The sequence below is a fragment of the Crocuta crocuta genome, unplaced genomic scaffold (genome assembly GCF_008692635.1).
Source record: "Crocuta crocuta isolate KB4526 unplaced genomic scaffold, BGI_CrCroc_1.0 scaffold7, whole genome shotgun sequence".
Classification (NCBI taxonomy): Eukaryota; Metazoa; Chordata; class Mammalia; order Carnivora; family Hyaenidae; genus Crocuta; species Crocuta crocuta.
The window spans coordinates 5,115,649-5,126,306 of NW_027531904.1; positions in this window are offsets into that span (position 1 = coordinate 5,115,649).

The window sequence follows — 10,658 nt, forward strand, 5'->3', positions numbered from 1 at the left end:
GAGCGGGTGGTGGGGTGGATTCTCAAAGATGGATATGGAGATCTGGGAGCTATTTTCAAATTTCAAAAAAAAACCCTAATGGGTATCATATCTTTTCCTGCAAGAAAACCTACTAAACTACCCCAAATTAGTCCAAAGCAGGGCCCTGGACCTACCTCTAACACTACATTTCATTTTCCTGCCTGTCTCCCCCGAGGTTTGCACGCTCCTTACAACTGAGAACCATGTATTTGCCTGATGGCACTTTTTCAAAAAAGATATCCTCAGGGGCGCCTGGGTGGCTTAGTCGGTTAAGCGTCCGACTTTCGCTTAGGTCATGATCTCGCGGTTCGTGGGTTCGAGCCCCGCGTCGGGCTCTGTGCTGACTGCCAGCTCGGAGCCTGGAGCCTGTTTCAGTCTGTGACTCCCTCTCTCTCTGACCCTCCCCTGCTCATGCTGTCTCTCTCTCTCTCTCTCCTAGAAATAAAATAAAACAAACAAAAAAAAGTTATCCTCAGTTCCTGCCACATAATAATCCCCAAACGATGCCTGGTGATTTAGTGAGTGAACGAGTGAATGACCGAATGAAACATGTACATGTGATGTTGCACAGTTTTAATCACACCCTTTGTTACACACACACACACACACACACACAGATAGATAGATATAGATATAGATATAGATACATAGATATATAGATATGGATATAGATAGATATATCTTTGAGTAAGCAAATGCAAAGGCAAATCCACTAGTAGTAAATGTAGATTATTTGGAAGGAAAAATTACTGAAAAGAAGTTAAAAAAAATTAAGGAGGTGCCAGGCAACAAAGAGTTTGGGAGCCTCTGACAGTGCACACACACATACATTTGTCCCCATACAAAAGCCTCAGAAACCCACACTGCCCCAAGGAAGCAGCGTCCTGGAGCCACAGGCTGCGCTGAAGGCAGGATTTCTGAGTTCTGGCGGCTCCCAGTATTAGAATCAATGGGAAGTCAGGTTAAAATGCAGATTCTTGAGTCCTACCCAAGACCAGAGAGTCTGAAGATCTGAGACTAAGACCTGGGCTGTACACTCTAAATCCTTTGGGTCAGTCTTAAGCACCTACAAGTTGGAAAACCATTGCCCTAAGAGCGTAAGGGCAAGTCCCATTCTGGCCACCTGCCGCCCAGAGCCGGGGATGGGTTCAGAGCGCTCTCATCCCTGTCCTCCAGCTGTGAGCGCTCATCCCTCACCTGGGACCCATAAACATTGTATCGGGGACAAGAGGTAGTGAGAACCAGGCATAAATCATGCTCCTCTACCCCTCTTCCCACCCCCTGCCTGCCCCAAAGGAAAACCCCGGCCCCAGGGACTGCTCACGGGTATTTCAATAAACTCCAACTGGCCCTTTATCAGATGGTCCAGTCAATTAGAACTTCATCAGGAATCAATTTGTGAGGCCCAGCTGAGATGTAACTATAGATCAGGGCAATGGCAACTGATTATCCCACTAATGGAATATTCCATTGATTAATTGAGTATTTAAATCCTTCAGACCGTGGCCATGCTTGCTTGCTGCCATTGTTACTGGATGAAAGGGGTATGGAGAGCATCTCAGTCAAAGAAACGAACGGTTCATTCTCCATTTGTCAGCTCTCAGCAAAATAGCAGGTCTGTGCTGGGTGCCCAGAAAGTGGGAGCATTGCAACCTCTCCGGTGAAACGCAGAAACCTCCCAGCTGATTGAACCAGCCAAGGGAAGAGGGATTTAAATGCTCCATTTTCCTGCAAGGCTGTACGCCAAGTGTCTCCGAGAAACATCCATACCCGTGCTTCTCGAATTTCCCAACCACCTGGAGACTTGTTAAATCACCTGGGGTCTATTCAGCAGGTCTTGGGTGAAGCCTGAGAATTTGCATTTCTAGCAGAATCCCCAGTGAAGGTGGAGTCACACTTTGAATAGCACTTACCTACAATTTATAAACAGACATTTTAATAAGCAGTAGGGGCACAGGGAAGGGGGGGCAAATAGTATCTAATACCTATCTGAGCTGTGCTAGAGTCTAAAATTTAGAATGCACATTCTCAATGCCAATGCAGCATTCACAACAATCGTAAAACGCACACACGCTGCATCGATGAAAAGGGGGATGTGTACCACACATTTTACCTGACCGTTGATTATGAGTGAAAGTTTTGTTCGGGGCTTATGTCCTGATGCCAGCTCTCGGCTGCATCACTCTGGATAAGCAACTGGGCTTTTCCAGGCCTGGGTTTCCTTGTACTGATGCTGCCCGTTCCTGCATCGTGGAAGACTCATGGCAAGAAAGCACATAAAGCACTTAACGCGATGCTGGCACACAGTAAGGACGTGGGAGACGGAAGCTATTGCTATTATTACCCTGATACCAAATACCTAAAAAGGTCTCAGAAGTCAGGTTCCCTTTGGGGAGAAGAGGGATGCGTCTGCTGTTTGCCGAGAAGCAGATGCGTCTGCTCAAGGGATGGGAAGAGCTGGGGAAAACCCCTTGCTCCCCGCATCTTCTCCAGTCACTGCCTTGGGTCTTTCCCATGTGACTGTGAAGTTTATGATGAGCAGACCTTTCAAGGCACCGAATGAAATTTCCCTGAATAGCTAGGTTGTGAGGGAAAAGAAAAGAAAAAAAGGAAACTGTCAGGAGACCCTACGATGCTATGCACCTTTCTCACAAGTGATCTCATTTCACCTTTACTAAGGCCTCCACGGGTTGATCTAATTATCCCCATGTTTCTGATGGAGAAACTGAGAGTCAGAGAAGGAAAGAGATTAGCAAGACAACCAGCTGGTGGGCTGAAGTCGGAGCCCGGGTTTGCTCTGCTCTACGGTCTGTGCACGTTCCTTCCACCACACCGTGTCCCAGTTCTGGGTGTCTGTGCAGGGGTGGGTGGTACTACACTGTCACAAGACACATGAGTGTGGGGGCGCCTGGGTGGCTCAGTTGGTTAAGAATCCAACTCTTGATTTCAGCTCAGGTCATGATCTCATGGTTCAGGAGATCGAGCTCTGTCTTGGGCTCTGTGTTGACAGTGTGGAGCCTGTTTGGGATTCTCTCTCTGCCTCTGTCTCTCTCTCTGCTCCTCCCCTGATCTCTCTCTCTCTCTCTCTCTCTGTCTCTCAAAATAAACATTTTTCTTAAAAAGATATATGACCGTGTGGAGGTGTATAGACATGCCACACAGGCAGACGTGGGTCATCCGTATTCAAAGCACAATGGTGTAAGTTATTCTAGTCACTCAGTGTCCAGCCTATCTCCCTGAGAACTTCTTAACACTGCTCTCTCCCTGACAAATATGGATTGCTTCTTTGGTCCTTACATTTTGATTTGAGTGACCTACAAAGCACAAAGAATGACAGCGGTTCTTGAATTATTTTAGTCTATAAACCACTTCAACAGGGGAAAAGATCGCATCAGCTATCTACATATTAGCTCCTGCAAACGAACATCATCACCAGAGTTAAGGGCAAGATTGGCACTGCTCTTGATGGAACGCCAATGAGAGATGTCTGATTTTCCAAAAATATCAGAGGTAAATTCTTTACCCACATGGTATCAAATCAGACCCACAGTCACCTTGTAAAAATTAACCCTAAAAGAGATGTACCCATCAAAACCTGAAGACTTCTTATGCGTATGTCTGAGAACCCCCCAAACTATGAGACTATCTTTCTCCCAAGGACTTGAGCCTAAGTGTTGGAAGGTTATAGAGTCTGAGAGAATAAGACACTAATATAAGTCTGTCTGCCCTCAGCCCTAACTTTGAAGAACACACTTCCCCATGTCTTGATGTCAGGTGTTTTGGGCACCCAAGAAATAGATTCACATATTTAGTGTCACATAGGGTGCACACAACCAGGCATCCAGAATGTTGACTTTCCCAATCAATGGCTGCTAACAGTCAAAAATGGTCTATCCCTACATGGGCCTCCACGTCTTCGGTTCTAATGATCTGTGATTCCAAAAAATTTTCTCCATTTGGCAGATGGGATATTAAGGGTCCTGTCCTTGCAGTGAGGGCACTTGGTCTAGACAAGGATGTTTCCTCAAAGGGTAATTTGAGGCTGCGCAAAGTATGACATAGACAACTTTTTCATGGCTAGCTTGATAGAAGGCAGGGACAGCATAAAAAATTCAAAAAGCAAACACTAGAATTCAGCCAATGGTCTCAGACCACACCCCGGCTAAGCCTTTTCAGACTTCCGCCATGTCCTGTGTGGGTTCTGAGTCCTGCCAACTGCAGGCTCATCCTGGCCAGCCCCTGCGCCAAGAAGAGCCAGCCAGGCAGCTTCTTCCAATCTCCTCTCCACTCACGTGAGAAGGACTCTTAGAGGCAGTCTCTGAGGGGAAAGCCACCTTCTAGGTGGGCATGGGGTCACGGCGGATCCCTGGACAATGTCAAGAGGGTGATGCTGTACCCTCCTTGCCTCGTACACTAAGAATGACCTTGTGCCCTGCTGCCTCGCTTCTGAACCCATTCCAGTTCGCATCAAGAACCAGGGTCTAGCCTGACCCTCTGATCTCCACCCCCCCAATCCCTGACTCACCTCGAGAAGGTAACAGAAGAGGTAGACTCCTAACCCAGTGTTTCTTTCCCCCATACCACACAGCTACTCTACACACTCAGGACGGTAGGTAGCAGGGTGAACATATACATACAATTAGTTATGATGCTTTGGGCCACAAGTAACACAAAACCCAACAAAGGTTAATCAAGAAGGGCATGTAATTACTAACCTAACAAGTTCTGGAAGCATGAAAGTTCAAAGGTCTATTTAGTGATCCCACAATGTCATCAAAGAACAAGGTTCTGTCTTGCCTTCTCTTCCATCACTATTCATTTTCTTTTGGTTCATCTCCTCATGGTCCCAAGGTGACTGCTGTGGTTCCAGGCATCGCATTTTCACATGACCATATTCATAATAAAAAAAAGGGCATGTCTTCCTTTTAAGTTTATTTAAGTTTATTTATTTATTTTCAGAGAGAGAAAGAACATGAGTGGGGAGGGCAGAGAGAGAGAGAGAGAGAAAGAATCCCAAGCAGGCTCTGCCCTGTCATCACAGAGCCCAATACAGGACTTGAACCCACAAACCATGAGATCATGACCTGAGCTGAAATCAAGAGTCAGGTGTGTAACTAAAGGAGCCACCCAGGTGCCCCTCATGTGTCTCTTTTTATCAAGGAAGAAAATGTTTCTCAGAAACCTCCCTGCAGATTTCCTCTTAGGTCTGATTGGCAAAGTGAGTATGTGATAATAACATTTATAGTAGAAAGCTAGTTCTGCCATCAAGAAAGGATTTGGGGTGCAGGGAGGTCTGTTGGCTAGGCAACACAGAGATGTCTGTTGGCCCCAACCACCAAGATGGTCACTTATCCGGGTAAAATGGAGCCATAAATATCTTTTAGACATAAAATTGCTTCTTGAATGACTTTGGAGTTCTGGGATGAAATAAATATAAGAAGGCAAGTTTTGATACAAGATATGAAAGGCCATTCCAAGCATAAAGCTTAACCACATGGTGGGCAGGGATGGCAGACCCATAAAGAGATGCCTGTTGCAGCTGGAGCTTGAGCGGTGGTGCGTGTCAGGGCTGCCAGGCTGCACAACCCAGGACACACCATCTACCTAGGATACAAACATGGCACACTGAGAAGGTGCATGTGTTGGCAGATAGAGTCTCAGAAGAAGAGCCTGGTCCCCAGAACAGCTGGAAGTCCCTGCAGAACCTTTAGCACTGCTCCCAGGTCTCTGAGATCCCCCCAGAGACCCTCCCCCATCTCCCAGGCACACCTTCCCCTCCCCCTCAAGACTGCTCTCACTCCAGCCTCGCTTACTGAGCCAGGGATACAGATGGCCCTGAGCCCAGTGGACCAAACCTCCTGAATAATCGTTGATGAGCAACAAGACACAGTTCTATTTTTTTTCCATCTCTGTCCTTCACTCACCCTTCCATCTTCAACCCCATAAGACATAGTTTGTGAAAAAGAGAGCCCTAGAGAAGAGCAGAAGACAGATAAATGAAAGTCAGTGAGGGTGTCATCTCTCCAGTAAGATCTCTCTGTTATCACTGAGGCTCAGGTGATAACTTTCCCTGCTCATATCATGTCTATAGGAGCCAAGAGAGAGAGAGAGAGAGAGAGAGAAGGACACTAATGGGCCTCTTGGATGGCCTGCTGTGTGGCATGCAGTAGGTGGGTAACATCTTATGTAATGTGGTACGTCACTAGTAAAAATGAGTAAGCCCCAATACAGACTCACCCTCTGCATGGCTTCCCCCTGCAACCAACAGAAAGACTTCCCACCCTTTCTCCTTTAAGAGGTGGAAATGGGTTTAGGAAAGCAGTGAGGTTCTGAGTGTGAGCAGGGGCCCTGAGCACATGGTAGAGTGTGTGTGCATGCATGTATACGGGTGAGCTTGGGTGTGTGTTGTGTGGCTCACCAGACAACCTAGCATGGACGCCTCGGAACCATGCACGATGGGGTGGCCAAGTGCCATCACCAGAGTATAACACAGTTGCCCAAAGCAGCTGCCCAACCAACTGGGGTCTGAGCTGAGATTACAGCCCCCCTTGCATCCCCTGAGCTTGGCTTGGTTCTCCTGGGTTACCAGCTCTCTGCACCGCCACCCACATTTCCATCTGCCCCCCTAGGAGAGAGCCCACCTGGGATTTTCACTGCCATGCGGTCCTACACAAGCCATCAGCCACCCTGGCTCAGGGTTTCTGTGGCTCCCGTGACCCTATGAATGCCACGCAGTGGGGGCCACTCCCTCTATTCTACAGAGAAGACATCGAGGGACTCTCCCAAGGCCACACAACTAATAAGTGGCTAAAGCTGGATCTGACATTTGATCTTGATGACTGAAGAGTCCTTCCTTCTCATGAGGGCCCCATTTTCCCAGGGATGGGGATGGAGGCTCTCAGGGCACTTGAGGGTAATAGGAGACAGCTGCTTTGCCCACATCTGTCTGGTACACTTTTGTAGCGTGAGGAGCTCTCTTCTCCCATAGCAACCACTGGGGGGTTTTGACTGCTAACCCCATCATGCAGGACAGCAGCAGCAGCCTAGGCCAGGCAGCACCGTGTTCCCACACCTCACCCCACCTCTTTGTGTTAGTAAACTCCAGATCCCACTTTTCTTCCTCCTGGCTTCTCGTTTATTTTTTCCAAAGAGCACAATAAGCAGAATTGATTTTAGAATAAAAACCTCTGGCGTATGCACAGAGGCATTATTCAGAAAGGTTAAAAATGATGAGGAGGCATGATTTCCCATTAACCTTACTCTGTAACCTTGCAACTGAAATGCCACAAGACCGGGGTGGCCTCTCTTGATGGTGTCCCGTGTAGGCGGCTGTTTCAGGTGGGCCCTGTGCACGGCGGTGCCTGGGTGCCCTTGGCTCGGGGTGGACACAAACCACAGAGGACAAAGGCTAGGAAGTCAGCAGAGCTGGGAGAGGCCCTCTGCACTGTCTGGTCCAACTCCTTCCTTTTGCTAGCTGGGGAGCAAGGAGGATAGTTCCATCCAAAGAGGGAAGGAAACCTCAGAAATGTGTCAGTCAGCTAAGCAGAGAGCTACATGGGAGTCTACGGAACATTTGTTCAAAAAACGGGACTTGGCCTCTTCCCTGGGATGAAGCAAATATCTTCTGCATTGAAATGCGCCCCTGGGAATTCAGCTTGTGTTCTTCTCTTTCTAGTGAATGAGGTGGTGCTCAGATGCCCTGGAAGGACTTGGAAACTCACCCCTCGAAGAGTCACTAACGCTTGAGTGACTGACGTGGGTGTAGCAGAGGGAAATCACCTGTGAGCGAGTGGGCAAAAAGGGAATTTTGTGTTTAGAGGGTCTGAAGAGAGTCTAAGGGAAGGCAGTGGATAAAGTCTTAAGTCCCAGAGGGGGCACATGTCTGGCCCAATCCTGACCCAGCATGGCTGTGCACATGGATGTCCAGAGATGCCATCCCAGGATGCAACTTGCAGAGACCTGGAATGTATGTGAATGTAGTCCCCAGGGATGAGAGGCGGGGCTGAGGAGGAGGACACCCCTCCATGTTGCAGGCAGGAGCTATCCCCCATCCCCCCTGCTCTGGACTCCCAGCATACGCTGCGGGTACTCATGATGGCGCACATTGCTGTCTGCCTTGTATTAGCTCAAGCTGGTTTAGCACTGTCTTGTCTCTCCCTCTAGAAGGTGGGCTCTTAGGGGCAGAGTTCACATCTTATCAATACTCAGACAGCTCCACACACACACACCACAGAGTCAGCAGGGAGCAGCTGGAGCTTGCTCTAGAAATTGGGCCACGGTCCTGCTTCGCCTCGATTTGTTGGGGGAAGGGGGAAACGGTTAAGAAGATTCAACAGATCCCTAGCAGGGAGGCTGGGATGACCAGGAAGTCTTAACTAGAAGCCAGCGGGTCTCCCAAGGCAACTTCTGCACCAGCCGAAGGGGCTCAGAAACTTGATGTGTTAACACACTAATAATCAATCTGTCATTTGGCAACAACTAACATCAGCTGAGTTCTTCAAATAGCTATGCAAACTGGACTCTATTAACTCACATTGAAAAACACGTCAACGTAATGGCCATACAGACTAGAGGGCCTGAATCTGGCTGACTAGCACAGTCACTCCTGGAATAAGGTCCTTCCTGTCGGCATTAAATAACGCTCAAGTCTCTCCCCTCTGAAAAAGAAGAACAGAAGTAATCTAACCGCCCCCCCCGCCACACACACACACTCTGGGCCTCATGTCTTCCGGTTTCTGCCTGTCTCTTCAGAAGCAGAGTGCTATAAAGAACATTGTTATTACTGCTGTTTATTCATCTCCCACTCACTTCTCAATCCACAGCAGTAACATTCAAGACACATAGTTTCCAATAGAACCTGGAAACCTAACAATGAACCCTGGGGTTCAGGCAGAGTCCTTGAGACCCCCTGCTGGAGGCTGACTTTGTTACTAGACACTGCGGAGATGCATGGGGGGGTCAGGGAAAGAGCCAATGGGCTGGGGTGGTGACAGATCATTTTAGGGGCTTGGGTGGTAGCTACATACCAATCAACACGTACATATTTCAATATTCTAACGACTGTATCAGGTATGGTGTGAATACCAGCGCTGCTCTGTCATCCCACGTGAAGAGCTCCTGCGAAGGTCATCAGTCGCCTCCATGTTGCTCAATCTGGTAAGGAAATTTTTCAGTCCTCACCTTATTTGATCTCCCAACTCTGACTGACGCTCCTGACCGTGCCCTTCTCCTGTCTTCCCTCGCCTCACGCTTTCCTGGGTCTCTCGTACAGTCTGGGCAGCTCTTTTTCAATCTCCTGTTCTAGATCACTCCATCCTACCTGGCTAGTGAATTTGGTAAATTCCAAAGTCTCCGTCTTCAGCTCTGTCCTTTTTCAATGCTATTCTTCCTCCCTCAGCAACTGTACCCACGCCCGAGCGAGCGGTACAGTTTCGATTTCAATTTACACAACAATTAAGCCACAGTTTACATCACCAGCCTAAGACATTCCTCACTTTAGTGTCTCAAAAGTACTTTAGGATAACATATTTATGAAACACATATCTGATAAAGGACTGGTATCCAGAATATATAGTTTAAAACTCTCAAAAACTGCCAACCCCAGAGCACCTGGCTGGCTCAGCCGGTAAAGCATGCGACTCTTGATCTCAGGGTCATGAGTTTGAGCCCCACATCAGGTGTAAAGCTTAGCTTAAGAAAAAATTTTAAAAAGGCAAAAGATATGGACACTTTAAGAAGATATACAGGTGGAATATAACAGCACATGAAAAGATGCTCAACATCATTAGTCATTAGGGAAATGCAACACTAAACCACTACATGCCTACTGAAATGGCTAAAATAAAAACATACTGGCAATACCCAGTGCTGGCAGCAATGAGGAGCATTGTGAGTTGCTGGCATGAATGCAAACAGGTGCAGCCACCATGGAAAGAAGTTTTGCAGGGTCTTACAAAGTTAAGCATATACTTACCCTTCAACCTAGCAGTCCCCTCTACTTATAATCAGTCACTATTTATTCAAGAGAAATAAAAACATGTTTATGCATAAATCTGTATGTGATCACTTATTGTGACTTAACCGTAATTGCCCAAATATCAGAAACAACTCAAATATCCTTCAACTAAACTGCATAAGCAAACAGGGAGACAACCATATCACAGAATAATACTTGGCTATAAAAGGGAACAAACAATTGTTACATGCCGCAACAGGGATACATTTGAAATGTAGCATGCTAAGTGAAAGAAGCCAGATTCAAAAGGCTATGTTCTTTTTTTTTTTTTTTATGTTTTTTTATTTATTTCTGAGAGAGAGAGAGACAGCATGAGCAGGGGAGGGTCAGAGAGAGAGGGAGACACAGAATCTGAAGCAGGCTCCAGGCTCTGAGTTAGCTGTCAGTGCAGAGCCTGACATGGGGCTCGAACCCACGAACTGTGAGATCATGACCTGAGCCGAAGTCGGATGCTTAACCAACTGAGCCACCCAGGTGCCCCTCAAAAGGCTATGTTCTATATGATTCTGTTGAAACGACATCTTGAAAAGCAGGGCCTGGTGCAAAATGAAAATACAGGATGCTTGTCCAGAAATTATTAAGAAATTCAAGAAGGTGACAGGAAAGCATTAACCCAAGCACA